At 36.7% G+C, this 22,721-nt stretch overlaps 1 protein-coding gene across 14 annotated transcripts in view; it reads left to right on the top strand.

The window, feature by feature from the left end:
• Positions 1-22,721, top strand: part of GTDC1 (glycosyltransferase like domain containing 1) — a 419,157-nt gene that overhangs the window by 18,024 nt on the left and 378,412 nt on the right. The gene's annotated exons all lie outside the window — the stretch shown is intronic.

Below are 22,721 nucleotides of genomic sequence, written 5' to 3'. Positions count from 1 at the left end.
TATGGAGTATAATTTATATCCAATAAAATGAACCAGTTTTTAAGTGGATTTTGACATGCGTATATACCTATGTTGACTATCCCCCACTCAAAAAATGAATATTTTGTCATCCCTGAAATTCCCTTATGCATGGTTTCTGTCAGGCCTTCCCTTTCCTCATCTTCCCACAGGCAGCCACTGTTCTGATTTCTATTTCCGTAGATTAGGTTAGCCTGTTCTTGATTCATATATATGAGATCACAGAGTATATACTCTTGTATCTGGCTTCTTTTCCCCAACATAATGCTTTTGAGATTAATCCATGTTGTTGCATGCATTAGTGGTTCTTTCTGTTTTGTTGCTGAACAGTGTTTCATTTTATTGTAATTTGTTTATCATTTTTCAGTTAATGAGCATTTGACTTTTTCTATTGATTGCCTGTTGCAAATCATATTACTATAAACAGAATTTTTGCATAAGTCATTTTATGGACATGTATTTTATTTTCTCTGAGTTAAATACCTAAGAATAAAATTTTTCTTTGATAGGATTGGTATGTTTTAATTTTATAAGTTTATATATACAACTTTATATATATAACTTTTCCTAAATGGTTATAGCCATTTCTACCATGCGTTTTTAGTGCAAGTTTGTAGATCTCTTTATTTTGGACTAAAAATAAATATTGGTTTGTGCTAAATGATTTTTATAAAGCCAGAGAGCTTGTGGGAGTATTTCTCATGTAATAGCTGAAATCTAGTATATTTTAAAAATATATCTATTTTTTAAAAAACCTTAATGATAATAAGGTTGATTATTAAGTAGATATACGAAATTTTTCTTAAGTAGATATGTAGTTATTAACCTGGTTGGTTGTACAGAATTTTAAATTTTCATCTTGTAGATAGCATGTTTTAATTTGAATTCTAGTATGTATATTTTCCATTGTAAACAGTTGGCTCTTCATGAAATGTACATATAATTAAATATGTATAATACTAATCTCTAAGATAAAATTTGTATGACCAGATCAAGAATCTCCTTTTTTCCTTTTCCTTGATGTGTTTACTCCGTAGCTTCCCCCCTCATTTTTTTTGTAAATCTGTATTTCACATTGAGTTGCTTAAAATGAGAAGTCTCATAATAGGTAAGTGGTAAATGTAGGGGGATTACACTTTTGGTAATAGAATAATGATTAGGAGTTGTTTGTTTCAATATTTTTGCTAAAGCTCCAAAGCTGAAACCAAGGATAATAAGTAACCCTGCTTTCTAAGGAGAGAGGTGGGGCTTAGTAAAAGAGAGTAGACTTTGTTCACCTGCAACACCTGTTTCTCCCATATAGGAGAAATTAGAAGAGTGATTAAAAGTGTCATTCAGATTGAGTTCTTAATCTAGTGGGGAGTAGTTTTGTGACGTTTCCCTGTTTGTCCCCAAATGGACCTTTTGTTTCCAACCTAGGATTTGGATTTGTCTACCAGACGTGTAGATTGATATGTAGTTTGGATGTTTAGTGAGCTGCTGAATCTTATTTCCTCATGCTGCAGTGGCACCTTCCAGAGAGTTTTCAAGAAAACATGATTGTAATCTGTTTTCACACTGCTATAGAGAAATACCTGAGACTGGATAATTTATAAAGAAAAGGGGTTTAATTGACTCACAGTTCTGCATGGCTGGGGAGGCCTCAGGAAACTTACAATTATGGCAGAAGTGGAGATAGGCACATCTTATACTGTGGCTGGTGAGAGAGAAGACTGAGCAAAGGAGGAACTTGCCAAACACTTATAAAACCGTCAGATCTCAGGAGAACTCACTCATTATCATGAGAACTTCATGGGGGAAGACACCCTTGTGATCCAGTCACCTCCCACCGAGTTCCTCCCTTGATACCTGGGGATTACAATTACAGTGAGATTTGGGTGGGGATACAAAACCTAACCCATATCATATGACATTTCTGAGAGTTTAGAGCACACTTGAACATAGACTTGTTCCCGGAGGGGAGGAGAATGACTGGAGTCAGCTGAGGTGGCATGTTGAGTGAGAGAGCTATAGGTGGAGGAATCTGCATGTGTCCATCTTGTATGATAAGAGGGCATGACTTTTTTTGTGGTACAACTGGTCACGGTGGGAGGTAACCAGGCTAGAGTTATCTGGATGGATCCTGCCAAGGAGGGCTGCTTGCCATGTGAAGGGAATGTGGGCTGGATAATGGGGGGTTGGCCTAAGAATACATTTCTCAGCTGGGTGCAGTGGCTCATGCCTATAATTCCAGCACTTTGGGAGGCCGAGGCAGGAGGATCACAGCCCAGGAGTCCATGACCAGCCTTGGCAACATAGTGAGACTCTGTTTCTATTAAAAAAAAAAAAAAAAAAAAAAAAAAAAAGAAAGAAAAAAAAGAATGTAACTCCCACAGTAGGGAGCTATGCAAGATGGAGGGGTCACCTTTTTGCTTGCTATAATTGATGACCACTCTGTTGTGAAGTCACTTAAGAGTGAATGAGAAAAGTAATGGAATTTATCTGGGCTGTTGAGAGATGGAGAAGTAAGATCTATAAAAGTGTGTTTGAAAGCATATATTCCATTGAGTTCAGTTCACTTGACCAGTTTTTTAGTTTAATAGGATCTCTGTTTAGTTGAATAAACCTTTAGTGAGTGCTTAAACAGAATATGTAAGGTACTGTGCTAAGCATTTCATGAAAAGCAAAGATGTCTGTGACTTTTTCTGTCCTCAGGGAGCATCTGCTTTAGTGTTAATAGCTAAAGTTAATTCATGGCAGAATGATATAGGTGCTTTAAATGTGTAAATGGCTATGAAATTTGGGAAGAACTACTATGGAAATTTAGAAAGAACAGTGAATACCATGAATACCACTGGGGTTCAGAGGAGTCTTTGTGGAGGAGGCCAACTTTGGGCTGGATCTCAGAAGAACAAAAGGATATCAAATAGGAAGAGAGGCATTCTGGCATGAGGGAATAAACAAAGCCCTGAAATTAGGAACGGGCAATTGAAAGTACTGCCCATTCACACTGGACAAATTGTAATTTTACTTTTTAAACAGTGCTTTCAACCATCAATTAAGCTTGCTTGCCCATGTTGTAATTCCAGTTGATTCTTGGTATTTTTATGTCATCTTTGCAGTTCTCTAGTAATGTGCAATGTGTCTTTCTTTATGAACTATAGCCTGCATTATCAAATTGGAAACTTTACTCACTTTAGAACCTGGATGGTTATAAGCATCAAAACCAAACTTCTAAGTCTAATTACAAAGTCTATTACTTTCCCTGATTTAAAACAGTAAAATGTAGAGAAGATGGATGAGTTTTACATATCCTAAGAAGCACTTGGCAGTGCAATTAGTTTCATAACAAGTGATTGTTTTTTAAAGCTTTCCCCAGAATAGGAATGAGTATCTTGATGCTAGTGTCACTTTTAAATAGCTATGGCTCCAGGAATGTGTCTGTTCATGTTATTATCTTAAATACACACCTTATCTATCCATATTGTGGTACTTCAGATGAGAAAGTAAAAATAAAGGTGTGAAGTGCCTAGCAGACTTGTATGGATTTATGTAAATCAGGAAACACACAAACAATCCATTAGTCTCAGTGCTGAAGCCCTGATGTATTAAAATCAAGTATGGATTATTTCCTGAAAGTTTCACATACTCACATACCATCATATCCAGTGATTTACTTTGCCAAAAAAAAAAATAAAGTCTTTATTTCTCTGAACTCTAGACACATATCCAGCTGTCTTATGACATCTCCATATGGATATTTAAAGGAATGTAAATCTTAAAATACTTAAAACTGAGCTGATCTTTTTACCCAGACTTGTTTCATCTTTAATCTTAGCCATCTGAGTCCATTGGTGTTACTCAAAAGAAAAACTTTGGAATCATCCCTGACCCTTCTTTTTCTTTCACATTCACAGTTCATCTGCCAGTAGTTCATGTTGATTCTACCAAGAAAATACGTTTAGAATTTGAATCTCATCACCTTTCACTCGCTCTACTACTTCCTGGCCAAAACCACTATCATTTCTTACTTGTATTATTTTAGTAGCCTCCTGACTGGTCTCAGCTTCATCTCACAACCTGAAACCCAGCACATCAGTCTGGTCTCAATGAAGTATCCAGAACATTTAGGTTAAAACATAAGTTAAATCCTGTCATTCTTCAGAGCTTCATTTGTTTTCTTTCTCACTCAATGTAAAAGGTAAATTCTTTGTAGTAGCTTATAAGGCTGCATATGATATTGCCCCCTTTGTAACCACATTTTTTGACCGTTTACCTACCCTTCATTCATACCTGGGTTGTTGACTCTGTTTATTACTCCCCATTCTTGTTTGACACCATATTGTTCCCTGGGACTTTTGCACTTGGTGTTCCCTCTGCCTGTAATGTTCATCCCCCAGATGACTGCTTAACTTATTCCCTAATCTTTCTTGGGTCTTGAAATGTTGCATCTTTAGTGAGACCTTCTTTGGTCATCTTATTTAAAATGTCCCTCTCCCTGTAACTACTTTATGTTTCTCATTTGCTTTCCCAAATAAACTTACTGTATATTTTGCTTTACTTTTAATGATCTGTCTTTGTCTTTCAGGATGAAATCTTGATGAGTGCAAATAATTTTATGTTTTGTTTACTCCTGTACCATCAGACTTGGAGTCATTTCTGGCACACAGTTGGCACTTAATGCATAATTGATTGAATGATAAAAGACAATAAAAGATTTATTACATAGGGGAAACCTGTAGTTAGGTTGATTTGTCTTTTATTGATACCTTTGGGGAATTATGCTATTTCCAAATGGCTGAATGTTACTTCTTTTTAATTAAATCATATTTATTGGCATAATTTACATATAACAAAATGTGCTTATTTTACATGTACAAGTTAATGTTTTGACAAATTTACACATTCATGTAACTACTCCAATCAAGGTACAGAACATCTCCCATCACTTCAAAAGTTTCCTTGTGTCTCCCTGCAGTCACACCTCCCTCTTCCTCATCTCCAGGCAACTAATGATCTGATTTTTGTCACTATGAATTAGTTTTGCCTGCTCTAGAATTTCAAATAAATAGAATTACACATTATATACTCTTTAGCATGAAGTTTTTGATGCTTATTATGTTATTATATGTCTCACTAGTTTGTTTCTTTTCAGTAAAGAATAGTGTTCTATTGTATAAATGTGCTCACAATTTGCTTATCCATGTATCGTTCATGGACATTTGGGGTGTTTACAGTTTTTGCCTATAGTGAATAACACTACCATGAGCATTCAAGGTACAAGCCTTTAAGTAAATAGGCTTTAATTTTTCTGGGTTGGTCACCCCGTAGTAAAATTGCTGCTTTATATGATAAGTTTGTTTATGCTTAACTTTGTAAGAAATTGCTTTGAAGAACTGTTTTCTTTAGTGATTGTACCATACTCACTAGCAATGTATGAAAAAGTTCTAGTTGCTCCACAGTCTGGAGCACTTGATATAATTCTTGTAAATTCAAATAATCTATTGGGTGTATACTGTGATGTTTTCTCTTGGTCTGTAGAATAAGTCCAGTTTATCAACATTTTCTTCAGTGGTCTGTGCTTTCTTTCTTTCTTCCTTTTTTTGGTAATGTTTAAGAAATCTTTTTTTTTGTTGTTTTTTCTGAAACAAAGTTTGCTCTGTTACCCAGGCTGGACTGGGATTACAGACATGAGCTACCACACCCGGCAAATGTCTAAGAAATCCTGGATTAACACCACACTATAAAAGATTTTCTATGTTTTCTTCCAGGTTTTATATTTTTGGCTTTTACATTAGGTCTCTGATTTGTTTTGAGTTAATTTTTGTGTATAGTGTGCAGTAAGGATCAAGGTTCGTTCTCTTGTATATCCATCTGTTCTTTTTGTTTAATTACCTTGAAACTTCCATTAAAAATCAACTAACCATGGCCATGCATGGTGGCCCACACCTGTAATCCCAGCACTTTGGGAGGCCGAGGTGGGCAGAGCACGAGGTCAGGAATTTGAGACCAGCCTGGCCAACATAGTGAAACCCCATATCTACCAAAAATATATAAAAAATTAACCATGCGTGGTGGCAGGTGTCTGTAATCCCAGCTGCTTGGGAGGCTGAGGTAGGAGAATCGCTTGAACCTGGGAGGCAGAGGTTGCAGTGAGCTGAGATCACACCACTGCACTCCAGCCCAGGCGACAGTGCAAGACTCTCAAAATAATAATAATAATTATTATTAATCATATATGTGTGGGATTTTTTTTTCCTGGGCACTGTTAAATTGATCTATATGTCTATCATACCAGCATTACACTGTTTAGTAGTAGGCCGTAAAATCACATGGCACAAGCTTTTTTTAACTTTGTTCTTTTTTGAAATTGTTTTAGCTATTCTAAGTCTTCTATTTCTATATCAATTATAGAGTTGGCTTGTACATTTATATAAAATACCTCTAGGAATATTAATTTTCATTGTGTGAATTCTGTCGGTCAGTTGGGGAACATTAACATCTAAATGATTGAATTATTCTAAACCATGAACATAGTATACCTGAATTCAGTTATTCTTTCATTTCTCTGAGTAATGTTTTGTAGTTTTCAGTGTGCTAATCTCTTGTGTCTTTTATTAAATCTGTGTTAAGAGAATAGGATATGAGTTATATTTCTGAATGCCATTGAAAATGCTATTAAAAATTTACAGTTTGTCATTGTTTCTATACATAAGTATAATTGATTTTTATATATTGAACCTTGGTAACTTAATCTTTAATGCTTTTGACTTTTTTGTGAATTTCTCAGGATATTCTATATATATGATCTTATTAATCACAAAGACAGTTTTACTCCTTTCCAATGTTAGTGTCTGTTACTTCTCTTTCTTTACAGCACAAATGAGGACAGTGTTGAAGCACAGACTAGGACACTGTTAACATTGCACAGACTAGTGCAGTGTTAAGTAGAAGTGGTGAGAGTTAACATCCTTGCTTTGTTTCTAATCTCTGGGAGAAAGCATTCAGACTTTCACTGTTATGTGTGATATTAACTCTTAAGTTTTTTGCAGATGTCTCATATCAGGTAGAGCAAGTTCTTTTTCATTCTAAGAATACTGAAAGCTTTTATTATACTGCATATGAATGTTGAGTATTGTCATAGTGTTTTTTGGAATCTATAGGGTGAATCATATGTATTTTCTTTTAAAACTTGTTAATATGGTGAATTTTATTGATTAGATTTGGAATATTAAACCAGTCTTTGCATTTTTGTGGTAAACTCCATTTTTTTTAATGGAGTTTTATGTTATCAATGGAGAATATATTACTTTACTATTTAAAATTTGATTTACTTTAATTTTGTTATTGATTTGTGGATGTGTGTTTATGAGGCCTATCATTTTTTTCTTGGGGGGCTCTTATGGACTGTGTGTGTTCCCTCAAAATTCTTACATTGAAGCTCTAACTCATAGTGGTATTCAGAATTGAGGCCTTTGAGAAGTAATTAGGTTTAGGTGAGGTCATGAGGGTGGGGCCCTCTTAGAAGAAGAAGAAACCAGAGTTCACTGTTTCTCTCTGATATGAGTACACAGTGAGAAGGCAACCAATCTACAAGTGAGGAAGAGGGCCCCCACCAGCTAACTGAATTGGCTGGCATTTTCATCTTCCCACCATTCAGAACTGTGAGAAATAAATTCCTGTTATTTGAACCACCCAGTTTATAGTACTTTTTGTAGACACCTGAGCTGACTAAAACCTGGGAATAGGGTTGTAATATCTTTGTCAGAATTTGGTATGAAGGTCTTGATTTTCTCAGTAGATGCAGAAAAAACAGTTGGCAAAATCTGACACTTTTTAAAATAATGAAATACTCTAAGTATAAAAAGGACATTTCCTCAACCTGGGAAGGGACATCTATGTAAAAACCACAGACAACATCTTAATGGTGAGAGAGGAGAAGAACAAGAATATTGCTTTCACTATTCATTATTTTATGGGACTTTCTAAGAAAAAAAAAAAAAAAAAAAGGCATCCAGATGGGAAAGAAGTAAAACTATCTCTATTTGTAGATGACATGATCTTCTATATAGAAAATCCTAAGGAATCACTAAACTGTATTAGAATTCATAAATGAGATCAGCAAGCTTGCAAGTTATAATAGCGATATACAGAAATCAATTATATTTCTAATTAGCAGTGAACAAAAGTAAAATTAAGATTTCCATTTATACTCACATCTTTTCTTCTTCAGAAAAGGCAAAGCTGATCCTAAAACTTACATGGAAATTTAGGGTACTCATAATTTTCAAAACAACTTTGGAAAAGAATAACAAAAGTGAAGGAGTTACATTTCTTGATTTCAAAACTTAATAGAGAGCTACAGTACCCAAAACAGGGTGATAGTGGTATGATGATAGACGTATAGGTCACCAGAATATAATTGAGAGCCCAGAATTAAACCCTGATTTTCATCTTCAATTGATGTTTAACAAGGGTGTCATGACAATTTAATAGAGAAAGAATAGTCTTTTCAACAGATGGTGCTGGGTAGCTGTGTATCCGCTAGCAAAAGAATAAAGTTGGACCCCTTTCATATACTGTATATTAAAATATTAATGTCAAATGGATTATAGACCTAAATGCAAGAACTAAAACTATAAAACTCTTCAAAGAAAACGTAAGAGTAAATCTACTTGTTCTTGGGTTAGGCAAAGCCTTTATACATGACACCGAAAGCACAAGTGACAGTAGAAAAAATAAATATATTGGACTTCATCAGAATTAAAAACTTTATACTTCAAAAGACACCATTAAAAAAACCAACCTACAAAATGCAAGAACATATTTGTAAGTTATATTTGTGATAAGGGACTTGTATCCACTATATATAAAGAACTCTTACAATTTAACAATCAAAAGGCAACACATTTCAAAAACATGAAAAGTATCTGAATAGACATTTTCTGACAGCCAGTAGGCATATGCATAGATGCTCTCAGTATCATTTACTGTTGTGAAATGCAAGTCAAATCTGAATTACTCATCTGTGTCTTCGTATTTTAAGTTATAAAGTTTATATTTACCTTTGGTAGTTCTTTTTAAAATAGCTTTTATTTACTATCATGTTACATTTAGAAATAAATTCTTCTGTAATCCTAGCACTTTGGGAGGCTAAGGTGGAAGGATTACTTTGAAGTGAGGAGTTCAAGACAGCCTGGCCAATATATAGAGATCCTGTTTCTGTGAAAACAATTCTTAAATGCATAGTCAAGTACTGTTTTAGTATATTCATTGTTTAGTGTACTTGCTATCCTGGTATGCTCATTCCATTGTATCTGTTATTTCTGGATCTATTTTTTATTGACTGATTTTTATCTTAGTTATGAGTCATTTTTCTTTACATGTCTGGTAATTTTTGGTTGGCTGATGGGCATTGTAAATGTTGCATTATTGAATGTCTTGATTTTACTGTCTTTTAATAAGGACTTTCAGTTTTAGCAGGCAGTTTACATTCTTTGTGAATCAGTTTGATCTTCTTGGGGCTAGTTTTTGTTTGTTAGGATTGTTTTGAGTATCCTTTACTATAGAGGTAAATTAATCTTATTACTAAGGTGTGATTCTTCTGTATCCTCTGCTGAATGCTGTGCATGGTCAGTGAAGTCCCTCTAAATCTGCCTGTCTTCCAGCCTTCTGTGGCCTTTTGAAAGTGTTTAGGTTATTGTTCTCTCATATTTGTTCTTTTACCAGTCTCATGGAATCTTAGAATATTCATCAGAAGAGTACACATGGAACCCTGTGCATGTGAACCCTCCTCTTAGCTCCTGTTCCTTATATACTTATAACTTACAAATTTAAGCTTCCTCAGGCTCCCTAAAACTCTGATATCTGTTTCCTCAACTCAGCTGAACCACAATGTACTTATCATCTCCCACCATGAGGCAGAGAGTGCCTCCAGGCAGAAAACTGGTACAACATAGGGTTTCCCTTTCGTTTAGGGATCATAGTTCATTGCTGCCAGTGTTGTCCACCGTCTGAAAATTTTTGTTTTATATATTTATCAAATGTTCTGATTGATTATGGTGTGAAGTGGACAAGTCTGGTGCTAGTTACCTCATCAAAGCCAATATTGGAAAGGGCCTGTTACTCCCTTTTTAGTATTGAAATTTAAGAAAAAAACAAAAGTTTTTGCATATATTTAAAAAAGTTTTTTATTTATACATATCCCACCAAAAAAAAATTGTTGAATATTTCAATCCTGTTATTGATGGCATCTCTTTCTTTTTAAATTATTTTAAATCTCTGCCAGTTAAGATGGTGTTGGGTTAGGTTACATCTGGTTACTGTCCTGAGAAAATCACTTTTATAGAGATGGCCTTCCAAGTGGTTTAAAGATTTATCCTTCTATTGAAGTTTTTAGGTCAATTATGTATGTTGACTAAATTTACAAATAAACTTGTTTATCCAAAAAAAAAAAAAAAAAATGAGAGAGATCCAAGATGGCTGATCACTAGCAGCTCGGGATTGCAGCTCCCACTGAAAGTGCAGAGAACGAGAGGACGCCACACTTTCAGATCAATTTTTGTCGCTCACGCACCAGAAGATTCCCAGCGGAGGAGACCCACGGGTTGCCAGCGTGACTCTTGTGGCCGGCGAGGCGGTTTTGCCGCTGCCTTGGTGTGGCGGTTCTTGGTGCAGAGTCAGAAAAGCACCATCAATCTTAAAGCCGCTGTTTTGGCTGGTGCAGTGGGTTGCTCAGATTTTAGCGCTGGGAATCAGCAAGTTGGACGTCCATTCAGAAACCCAGTATAAAGACGGTAATTATAAAAGACCACAGATGGAGAAATCTATAACGAAGGGAAAAAACCAGCCTAAAAAGGCTGAGAATACCCAAAATCAGAACGCCTCTCCCTCTACGGGGGATCACAGTTCCTCATCAGCAACGGAACAAGGCCTGATGGAGAAAGACTGTGTTCCATTAGCAGAAGCAGGCTTTAAAAAGTGGATGATAAGAAACTTCTGGGAATTAAAAGAACTTGTTCTAACCCAATGCAAAGAAACTAAGAACTTTGAAAAAAGGTTTGACGAAATGTTAACAATAACACACAATTTAGAGAGGAATATAAGTGAATTAATGGAGCTGAAAAACACAACACGAGAACTTCGCGAAGTATGCCCAAGTTTTAACAGCCGAATTGATCAAGCAGAAGATATCAGAGGTCGAAGACCAACTTCATGAAATAAAACAAAAAGACAAGATTAGAGAAAAAAGGATAAAAAAGAACGAGCAAAGTCTCCAAGAAATATGGGACTATGTGAAAAGACCTAATCTACGTTTGATAGGTGTACCTGAATGTGACAAAGAGAATCAATCCAAGCTGGAAAATACGCTTCAGGATATTATTCAGGAAAACTTTCCCAACCTAGCAAGGCAGGACAGTATTCAACTCCAGGTAATACAGAGAACACCACAAAGATATTCCTGAAGAAGACCAACCTCAAGGCACATAATTGCCAGATTCACCAGGGTTGAAATGAAAGAGAAAATACTGAGGGCAGCCAGAGAGAAAGGTCAGGTTACCCATAAAGGGAAGCCTATCAGACTCACAGCAGATCTCTCAGCAGAAACCCTACAAGACAGAAGAGAGTGGGGGCCAATATTCAACATCCTTAAAGAAAAGAACTTTCAACCCAGAATTTTACATCCAGCCAAACTAAACTTCATAAGCGAAGGAAAAATAAAATCTTTTGTGAACAAGCAAGCACTCAGAGATTTCATCACCACCAGGCCTGCTTTACAAGAGCTTCTGAAAGAACCACTACAAATAGAAAGGAACAACCAGTATCAGCCTTTATAAAAAATACCAAAAAATAAAGAACGTCAACATAATTAAGAACTTGCATCAACTAATGGGCAAAACAGCCAGCTAACATTAAATGGCAGTATCAAACTTACATATATTGTTATTAATTCTAAATTTAAATCGACTAAATCCCCCAATCCAAAGACACAGACAGGCAAAAAAAGCCAAGACCCATTGGTATACTATATCCAGATCCATCTCACATGCAAGGATACACAAAGATTCAAAACAAAGGGATGGAGAAACATTTACCAACCAAATGGAGAGCAAAAATAAATAAATAGAAAGCAGGAGTTGCAATTTTTGCTGATAAAATAGACTTTAAAGTAACAAAGATCAAAAGAAGCAAAGAAGGATATTACATAATAAAAGGATCAATGTAACAAGAAGAGCTAAAGATCCTAAATATATACGCACCCAATACAGGAATACCCAGATATATAAGACTTTTAAAGAGACTTGGACTCCCACACAATAATAGTGGGAGACTTCAACATCAATATTAGACAGATCACTGAGACAGAAAGTTAACATCAATATCCAGGACTTGAACTCAAATCCGGAACAAGTAGACTTAATTAACATTTATAGAACCCTCCACTTTAAATACACAAAATATACATTTTCATCAGTACCATATCACACCTATTTATAGGTTTAAATGAAATATTGGTTGGCTGCTTGTTAATTATTTTCTTCCCTCATTTTTTTTTTTTAATGTCTCTATTATTAAACACAATTAAGGCATACCCATTTTTAGACTGCATTCTAACCCGGGCAATAAAGCAACACCCCTGTTCTCTCTCCCTCTTCCTCTTCCTCTTTCTTCCTCTCCTTCATTCTTTTTTTTTTCTTTTTCTTTTTTTTTAAATTCTTTCTCTTTCTTTCTTTCCCTCTAAAAAAAAAAAAAAGAAAAAGTAGAGGCAGTAGTGAGACTTGGCTCTATCATCAGCTAAGAAAAAAAAATTGGAGATTAAAAAAAATAAAAGAAAGAAAATGGTAAATTTGTGTTTAATAAGACTGCAAGATCAAATTACATTACTTTCTATGTAAACGGTTTCAGCCCACTGTAGTAACATTGACTTTGCCTGCTGATTAGAAACCCTAATTAACAGTTATATGTTTTTGATATTTTAAAAGGATAGGAAATGAATTATAGATGCAGTTGTTACTAAACGTACTTCCAAATGTGAGGTCCTGGGCAAATTTTAAGAAGTCTTACTAAAAAACTGCTGTGCTTAAAAGTTTAGAAACAACTGCTCTAGTTCATTCTTTTTGCTTTACAGATGAGGAAAAAAAAATAAATTATTTTATGCAGACTTCTGTGCTTTAGATTTTTGAAAATGCTCCTCTCTTAGTTTTCCTAATTTCTCTTTTCCTCCTCCACTATTTTGTCCACATTGAGGCCAATTTCACTTTTCACTGCCTCTCTCATTCCCTTAAACAATTTTTTTTTTTTTAAAGAAATCATCTTCATATTCACAGAAGGAGGTGTTAATATTTAACTTTGGTACTTAAGGGCCTCTCCAGTAAGTCTTCAGTCTGTAGATTTTGCTTTTTTATGCTTAACACAGTACTTCAATGTCTTGGCCAGCATTACTTTACTAGACTCTCTATCTCTGGTAATAATGTTTCCTTTGCTGAAAGCCTATCTTCAGTGCTCTCTGTCAAAAGCCTCACCATTCTTCAAAGTCTCTCATTTCATTATTGTGGTGGTTTTCTTTTCTTTGTGTTTTTTTTTTTTTTTTTTTTTTTGAGATGGAGTTTTGCTCTTGTCCCCCAGGCTGGAATGCAATGGTGTCATCTCTGCTCGCTGCAACCTCTGTCTCCCAGGCTCAAGTGATTCTCCTGCCTCATCCTCCTAAGTAGCTGGGATTACAGGCATGCACCACCATGCCTGGCTGATTTTTGTATTTTTAGTACAGATGGGATTTCACCATGTTGGCCAGGCTGGTCTTGAACTCCTGACCTTAAGTGATCCACCCACCTTGGCCTCTCACAGTGCTAGGATTACAGACCTGAGCCACTGTGCCAGGCATTGTGGTGCTTTCCTTACTAGGGTCTAGTTACTTGTTACAGTTTCTAGTTTTCTTGCTATGTTATAGTTCTTGAATGTCTGTCAAATGCTTATTACTACATTGTAAGCCCATAGAATGCTGTGTTCATCTTTGATTCTGCCATAGGCCAGTGTTATGACTGGCCTAGAATTTGGCACATAGTTGATGTTCTGTAAATATATATTGAATATTGACTGAAAAAACTTTTAAAATAGACACTATAGGTAAATTTAGCAGGTGTATCCTGATCTTCAGTTTGGCTTGTTGAGGTAATAAGCTTATGATATGAGTGCACTGTCGAAATATCATGCTCTCCTAAGAGATGCCTTTCTGTATGGCTGTAATTCTAGGTTAGGGAACAGATAGAAATAAGGATCCATTCGTTTCCCCTGTGTAGCGTTCAGTAAAGATAGGGAGATTGCTGTGGGCAGTCTGAGTTGGTTACCCCACTCATTCTCCAGTGTAATCCATATCTTTCTTTTTACTTATTTTATGACTCTTCTAGCTTAATATCTTTTAGTCAGCAGATATATATACTTATGTACCTTATGTATTTTATGTACCTTATGTATTTTATGTACTTATAACTTACAAATTTAAGCTGCCTCAGGCTCCCTAAAACTCTGATATCTGTTTCCTCAACTCAGCTGAACCACCATGTACTTACTATCTCCAACTATGATGCAGAGAGTGCCTCCAGGCAGAAAATTGGTGCAATCATAGAGTTTCCCTTTCTTTTAGGGATCATAGTTTATTGCTGCCATTGTTGTCCACTGTCTGAAAATTGGTTTTATATATTTATCAAATTTTCTGGTTGATTATAGTGTCAATTATATATATGTGTGTGTGAGTGTGTGTGTGTTTGTGTGTGTGTGTGTGTGTGTACACACATATATAATTGAGGATAAATAGTGTTTGTGGTAGCATGGAGTAAACACAAGTAAGCCCTCAACGACTTGTATACAATTGGTAGACCTATTTCCTGTGTGCCCTAAGTGTGGAGATGAGTGCCATTGTAGGTAGAGGAGAAGCACTTGGATGTGTGGTAGCTCTTTAAGGTTCTCAGAGGCTTATATCTAGGTATATAAATCAGGGAGGGCCAAATGTGCTTTGCCCAGCACATCTTTCAGTAACTGAGCAGTCTGTTTTCAGATAGTCCTTCAGATAATGAAAGTCATCATTGCTTAATTTTATACACTCTTCCACTTACTAATACCTACTGCCATTCACTGAGGTCACCCCTTCAAAAAATATTTCTCGAGAACCCATGATGTGCCTGTGCTGGCACTGAAAAGATAAAAAAGACATGCCTCCTGGAGGAGTGGTAATGGCCTTCAGAGGTCTTGATTAGTACTTTGAGGCCCTTGTTTGAGGAATCTGAAGTTTAATACTTACGTTTCCTCCAAAAAGCATGTGGGCATTGGTAGTGCTTTTAAAAACAGCCTCTTATGGCTGTATTTTGTATCTGATCCCCTGTTTAATAAGATGGATGATTCAGTTTCTTCTGTGAATTCAGGTTGTGATATTTGCATCTTTGGAATTGCTATTTAGGAAATAATTACCAGTAAGGAAGTGCATGGTTTGTTAATTTTCTTGAAGATACAAGGCCTGGTGCAGTGGCTCATGCTTGTAATCCCAGCACTCTGGGAAGCCAAGGAGGGTGGATTACTTCAGGTCAGGAGTTTGAGACCAGCCTGGCCAACTTGGCGAAACCCTGTCTCTACTAAAAATACAAAAATTATATGAGTGTGGTGGCGTACATCTGTAGTCCCAGCTACTTGAGAGGCTGAGGCAGGAGAATCACTTGAACCTGGGAAGCAGAGGTTGCAGTGAGCTGAGATGGTGCCACTGTTCTCCAGCCTGGGCAACAGAGTGAGACTCTTGTTTCAAAAAAAAAAAAAAATCACAACGTAAAACACAAAACAAAACAAAAAAGATACATATTTTTTGCTAGGTTGCATAGCTGTGGTATTTTGTGTAATGGTAATTGAAATATAAAAAATATTGGAAGGACTTTGTGGTCTTAATCAGTTTTTTTTTTTTTTTTTTAAATAAAGATTAAAACATTGGCATTGCAATTGGCCAGAAAAAACCCCACTTTCTTTCTTTTTTTCAGTGTACTAGTCTTTAGTAAACAGATGGTCAGATTAAATGTTATATAAATGAAAGTGCCTCAGCCGGGCACGGTGGCTCAAGCCTGTAATCCCAGCACTTTGGGAGGCCGAGGCGGGTGGATCACGAGGTCAAGAGATTGAGACCATCCTGGTCAGCATGGTGAAACCCTGTCTCTACCAAAAATACAAAAATTAGCTGGGCATGGTGGCACACGCCTGTAGTCCCAGCTACTCAGGAGGCTGAGGCAGGAGAATTGCTTGAACCCGGGAGGCGGAGGTTGCAGTGAGCCTAGATTGTGCCATTGCCCTCCAGCCTGAGTTAGCAAGAGGGAAACTCCATCTCAAAAAAAAAAAAAATAAATAAATAAAAAGAAAGAAAGTGCCTCAGAGTAAAAATATGCAGATATTTGGAAAAGGAAATATAGTTAATGCCTAAAAATTTTGGGGACTTCTGTTTCAGAGATTTGCGTTACTTACCCTCCTTAGCTGATAACGTACAATCATCAATAGACTGGACAAGACCCTTTTCTTGTTTTGAGCTTTTTTTTTTTTTTTTTCCTGTTAACCCCCTCCCTACCCCTGTTTTCCACCCCTACTCCAGCCTCCCTTAGTAGACCTTTACTTGCAGGTGTTTGGCATATTACCTTGGATTGGCACATATCTTTGAAAAATATAGAACAGTTTGTATATTATATGTATCTTAAATTCCAACCTCAAGCCACTTGTCACTGTTTTTAGTTTAGACATATTGTGGTGTGTATCTCTAGCTAAATACTTCTAAATATAGTTTGGTTCCTGTGTAAGTTACCCAAGTAATAAATGTAGGGATTACCTCTAAAACTACTTAGACTTAATGCTGTGATAAACATCCTCACAGAATTTTAATAGTAGTTTTATGTGTAAGTTTCTTGGACTGTGTATTTAGGAGTGGGACTGTGTATTTAGGAGTGGGATATAGGATAGTGGCTTGCATTAGCATTTTTCCCCGCTCATTCATTTATATTTTTCTCATACAATTTATATATCATTTGATCACTTAATTATAGGCAATTAAAAATATTTTTTACTACGGTAAAATGGACCTAAGATAAAAAATTTACTACTTTAACCATTTTTTTTTTGAGACAGTCTCACTCTGTTGCCCAGGCTGGAGTGCAATGGCACGATCTCGGCTCACTGCAACCTCCGCCTCCCGGGTTCAAGCAATTCTCCTGCCTCAGCCTCCCGAGTAGCTGGGACTACAGGCACGTGTCACCACACCTGGCTAATTTTTGTATTTTTAGTGGAGATGGGGTTTCACCATGTTAGCCAAGATGGTCTTGATCACCTGAGCTCGTGATCTGACCGCTTTGGCCTACCAAAGTACTGGGATTACAGGCATGAGCCACCATGCCCGGCCTTACTTTAACCATTTTTAAGTCTATAGTTCAGTGGCATTAAGTACATTTCCATTGTTGTGCAGCCATCTCCACCATCTTTATCCAAAGCTTTTTGTCTTCCTCAACTGAAACTGTACCCATGAGGCAATGACTGCTTATTCCCCAGACAACCTGGCAGTCCGTGGCAGGCTTTCTGTCTTTATGAATTAGACTACTCTAGATACTCATATGAGTGAAGTCATACAGTATTTGCCCTGTTTTGATAGACTGACTTATTTTACTTACTATAATGTCTTCAAAGTTCATCCATGTTGTAGCATATGTCAGAATACTTTTCCTTTTTAAGGCTGGATAATATTACACTGTATATACATACACCACATTTTATTTCTCCATTTGTCCATTGATGGGCTTTTCCAACTTTTGGCTGTTGTGAACAATGCTGCCATGAATGTGGGTGTACAAATAATCTGTTCAAGTCCCTGCTTTCAAGTCTTTAGAGATGTAGACCCAAAAGTGGAATTGCTGGATCATATTTTTATTTTTTGAAGAACTGCTATACTGTTTCCCATAGTGGCTGTACCATTTTGTATTCCCACCAGCAGTGCACAAGGATTTCAGTTTCTCCATATTCTTACCAACACTTGTTTTAAAATTTTTAAAAAATAAAAAAAAAGAATTCTATTTTATAGTAGTAGCTAGCATTAAGTAAGGGCTTACTGTGTGCCCAAGTGCTGTTCTATAAGTTTTACATGTGAGAAGCTTTTAGCCTTCACAGCAGGTTTCCAAGATATATATATATATAGAGAGAGAGAGAGAAAGAATACACCATTAATAGAGTTCCTAGGATAACAGAATGATAAACTGGAACTTTGAATTGAAGCACCAGTATTCAACACATGCTTCTATATCCAAAGGAAGTGCTAGACCATATGCAGAATTATAGAAAGCTGGTTTTGTGACATTTGAATCCCTTCACTCACATAGAGGATATTAAAGTGGGGAAAGATTTTGTTAGATGAATTTTTCTGCAGCTCTTCAGAGTGCTGTATGTTTTACCCTTGCCTCTCACAAGTTAGGGGTCTCTGAATTTTTTGTCAAGTCTAGTAAAGAAGTTTCAACTAAAGTTTATCTTGGGGTCACAAGATATTGATGCTTAACTAATACCTGGGAAAGACTAAGTGTTCTGTAGCAGTAGTGCTGGGTTTGGGAAGTAATTGCACTCTTCTCTGTCAACAGGGAAATCAACCTGGTGTCATTTTTAAAGGGATCCTGTCAAAGAAAGTCTCCTGCCAGGGCACGAAGATCCCAGCAGTAATGGGCTGTTTGTGTACCGCCAGGGGTCGGAAGCTAAGGAGGCATTAAGGGAGAGCTTTTAGCAGAGGGAGAGCAGTGTCTCTGGCAGGATATTTGCAATTGGAGGAGTATACTATTGGAAGAGTGCACACAAGCTTCCCAAGAGAGAAAGAATTAGCTTTAAACACTCTGCCATATCACCTTTGCCATAGCCCTACATCATTTTGCTACGGATAGCAATCAAGAACTGTCTTATATGCCTGACCTCTCCTCCCTTTCCTGACCTTGATCCTGGTAGGCTCAGAAGACTCAGGAAGATGGTGGAAGAGAAACTTGGTGAGAAACAGGAACTTGGTTCATCCTGTTCCTTCCTTTACTGACAGTGGCTGGTTCTGGGCAGGCCTCAGCTGATTGAAGAACATAGATTTACTGTTACATGTGCTTTAGAATTTTTGTTATTATTTGGGTTGAGTCTTTTTATTTTGTAAAATTTCAAACCTATTGGAATGTTGAAACAATACAATACAATAAACACCCTATACCTTTTTTGCCAGTTATTAATAGTTAGCCACAGTATATATTGTATATATACTTTTTTGGGCAGTGGGATGGGGCTGGGGCTGAACCATTTGAAAGTGACATTTTACCCCTTCAGCTTTTTTCTTAAGAATTAAAATGTTCTCCTCTGTAGTCATAATACCGTTACCACACCCAGGTCTTTACCAATGGTATAATAATGTATACTATCCAGTCCATATTCAGTTTTCCTTAATTATCTAAGACTAGTCTTTTTTTTTTTTTTTTTTTTTTTTTAAATGAGACAATCTTGCTTTGTCACCTAGTGCAGTGGTGCTATCTCAGCTCACTGCAGCCTCCACCTCCTGGGTTCAAGTGATCCTCCTGCCTCAGCCTTCTGAGTAGCTGGGATTGTAGGAGAGTGCCACCATGCCTGGCTAATTTTTGTATTTTAAGTAGAGACAGGGTTTCCCCATGTTGGCCAGGCTGATCTTGTATTCCTGATTTCAGGTGATATGCCCTCCTAGGCCTCCCCAAAGTGCTGGGATTACAGGCATCAGCCACCACGCCTAGCCAAGACTAGTCATTTTGAATTACTGAACCGAGACCTACCATTTAAATTCACTATATGATTTTCTCTTACTTATGAGGGACAACAGAAGTCATGAGAATTAATTGAGTTTTTACTGTGGGCCAGGAGTTGCTTTATTCTTGAGTAGGTTTAATAGACCAGAAAGAGACAAAAACAAAGTGTTTGCATGAAATCCATCATTTCTGTGTGGTCAACCTGGTGGGCATACTTTTAAAAGAGTTTCTCAATTCAGTATGCTCTTGCATTATTCAAGAATAGATTTCTTGCCGGGCGCGGTGGCTCAAGCCTGTAATCCCAGCACTTTGGGAGGTCGAGGCAGGTGGATCACGAGGTCAAGAGATCAAGACCATCCTGGTCAACATGGTGAAACCCCATCTCTACTAAAAATACAAAAAATTAGCTGGGCATGGTGGCGCATGCCTGTAATCCCAGTTACTCAGGAGGCTGAGGCAGGAGAATTGCCTGAACCCAGGAGGCGGAGGTTGCGGTGAGCCGAGATCGTGCCATTACACTCCAGCCTGGGTAACAAGAGCGAAACTCTGTCCCAAAGGAAAAAAAACAAAACAAAACAAAAAAACAAGAATAGATTTCTTGTAGGTAAAATTGACAGAGTAATGATAATTGTTGAAGCTTGGTGATGGCAGTTCATTGAACTTTACTCCCTACTGTTGGGTATAATTGAACATTTTCATGATGACAAGTTAAAGGATTTCTTTGACTCTTGTATTTTCTGATTTTAGATTTGGAATGTTAGTAAATCACGTAACACATTATTCCTTAAAATCAGAGGAAATCAACTTATAAAACTAAAACAGTAGTAATAATAGTTTTCCATATGTAGGGCAAACTAAGCTTTTTACAGATTCATACCTCTCCAATATAAATTTTATTTCATTATAAAGAAATCATTCTTTGAAGTTTAATACTCATTTTGAAGACTTCTCTTCATCTTCTTCTTGGTTTGCAATTTGTCTCTGAAGTGCAGGAGAGATTGAGTCCAGGGTTGCCTCTAATAATGGTGAGGGTGACCTGGGTGAAAGTGTAGTCTGGGTGAAAGTTCATATTGAAACCAAATTTTAAGCAAAAGTTCATAAGAAGGAGGATTGAGCCTGAGGGGTTGCAACATGGTACAGTTTTGGAGTGTGGCTCTAATTTTAAAAATCAGGTAATACAGAGTTCTGAATAATCTGGGAAAGGGTAATTTTTCCAAAATTAAAACAAAAATGAAATAGTCCTGAAACAGTATTGTTCAGCTTTGTTAGAATTTATTTCTTTGGAATTTGAAATATTTTGTGTATTTGCTATAGTGATAATTTTTGTGTGAATAGAATATTTTTGTACTTTAATATCTTTTTCAGTCATAATTTTAAAGCCAAGGGTAGAATCTTGTAACTTTGTCCTAAATGAACACTTTTGGTAGAAGTCAACAAAATACTACACTAAATGTTCCTGTATACATTAGTGATTTCTGAGTGTTAATTTTTTTGCTTTTCTTTTGGCTTGGTTTATCTTATAAAGGTTTTCTAAAGTGAATAATTATTAATCAAGTTGCCCTGATAAATGACATGATTTTAGTTGGCCTTTGTAAGAGAGACAGTTTCCTCGTCAACCTTAGTGTTTCTTAGCAACACAAATTATTCCTATCTTGGGCATTTTCATAACCTCTTTCAAACATACATTTGGAAATAGTTTATATGACCCGATGCTTGTCCATCTGTCCTGAATCTCTCATTACTTCTGCATTACCTGAACATCCTCATTAAACCTCATGTCCGTACAGTATGTTCTTTCAGCTTAATAACACACAGTTTGACTTCAGCATCATTTGACTTGTCACAATCTTAAAAGTGTTCTGAGAAATAAATTTCCTTTGTGTATTGTGTAGCTAAAAGTTACTGAAAATATGTTATATTTTCCATGATAAAAAAAGTATAAAAATATTGCCTTGGGGCTGGGCTCAGTGGCTCATGCCCATCATCCTAGCATTTCGGGAGGCTGAGGTGGAAGGATTGCTTGAGACCAGCCTGGGCAACATAGTGAGATCCCGTCTCTACAAAAAAATTAAAAAAATAGCCAGGAATGGTGCCACATGCCTGTAGTCCCAGTTACTTGGGAGGCTGAGGTGGGAGGATTACTTGAGCTTTGGAGATTGAGGCTGTAGTGAGCCATAATCTTTCCACCTGCACTCCAGCCTGGGTGATGGAACGAGATCCTGTCTCAAAATACAAAAACAAAACAAACAAAAAAACTGCCTTGGGAGCTAGCTGTTTCCTTATTGTCATTATCCTCTATTCATACATCCATTCAACAAATATTTATTGAGCACTTACAACATGCCAGGCTTTGTGACAGGCACTGGTGATACAGTGGTGAGTGAAAATACGGGATCTCTGGTCTCTAGCAAAGGGCTATGGTTGTCTGAGAGCATCAGAAATGAACCTGCTCTGGTCAGGTAGGAAAGGCCTCCCTTAGGAAGTGAGCCTCAGCTGCTGTCTGAAGAGCATAACAGTGGGAGTAGTGTGTGCAAAGGCCATGTGGCAGGATGCATTAGGGTACATTGAGAGAAGCTGGAGTACAGAGTGAACACTTATTGTTGATAGGAAATGAACTGAAATAATAGAGCATAATGCATACAGTCTTTATGTGTAAGACAATTATGGGATTATAAAGAAATAGCACAGGAAGGGCATTTTACCCTGCTAAATGGTGGAAATGGGAGGAATTAGTATACAAATGTAGGCTCTGGAAATATATTTCCAGAGAGTTTTGGAGAAATTAAACAAGCTAAGCCAAAGTTCAGATGTTAGGACAGCTGCTAAGACAAAAATTCTCCATTGGGATGTAAAAATCTTAAATGTACTTATAAGTAGGTATTTCTGTGGAGAGAGCCCTTAGTTCATCAGACCCACAGAGAGGTTAATGATGCA

Source organism: Sapajus apella, unplaced genomic scaffold, assembly GCF_009761245.1.
Source record: "Sapajus apella isolate SASKATOON/1434 unplaced genomic scaffold, GSC_monkey_1.0 scaffold18, whole genome shotgun sequence".
Taxonomy (NCBI): domain Eukaryota; kingdom Metazoa; phylum Chordata; class Mammalia; order Primates; family Cebidae; genus Sapajus; species Sapajus apella.
This window is presented reverse-complemented; position numbering and strand designations above follow the sequence as displayed.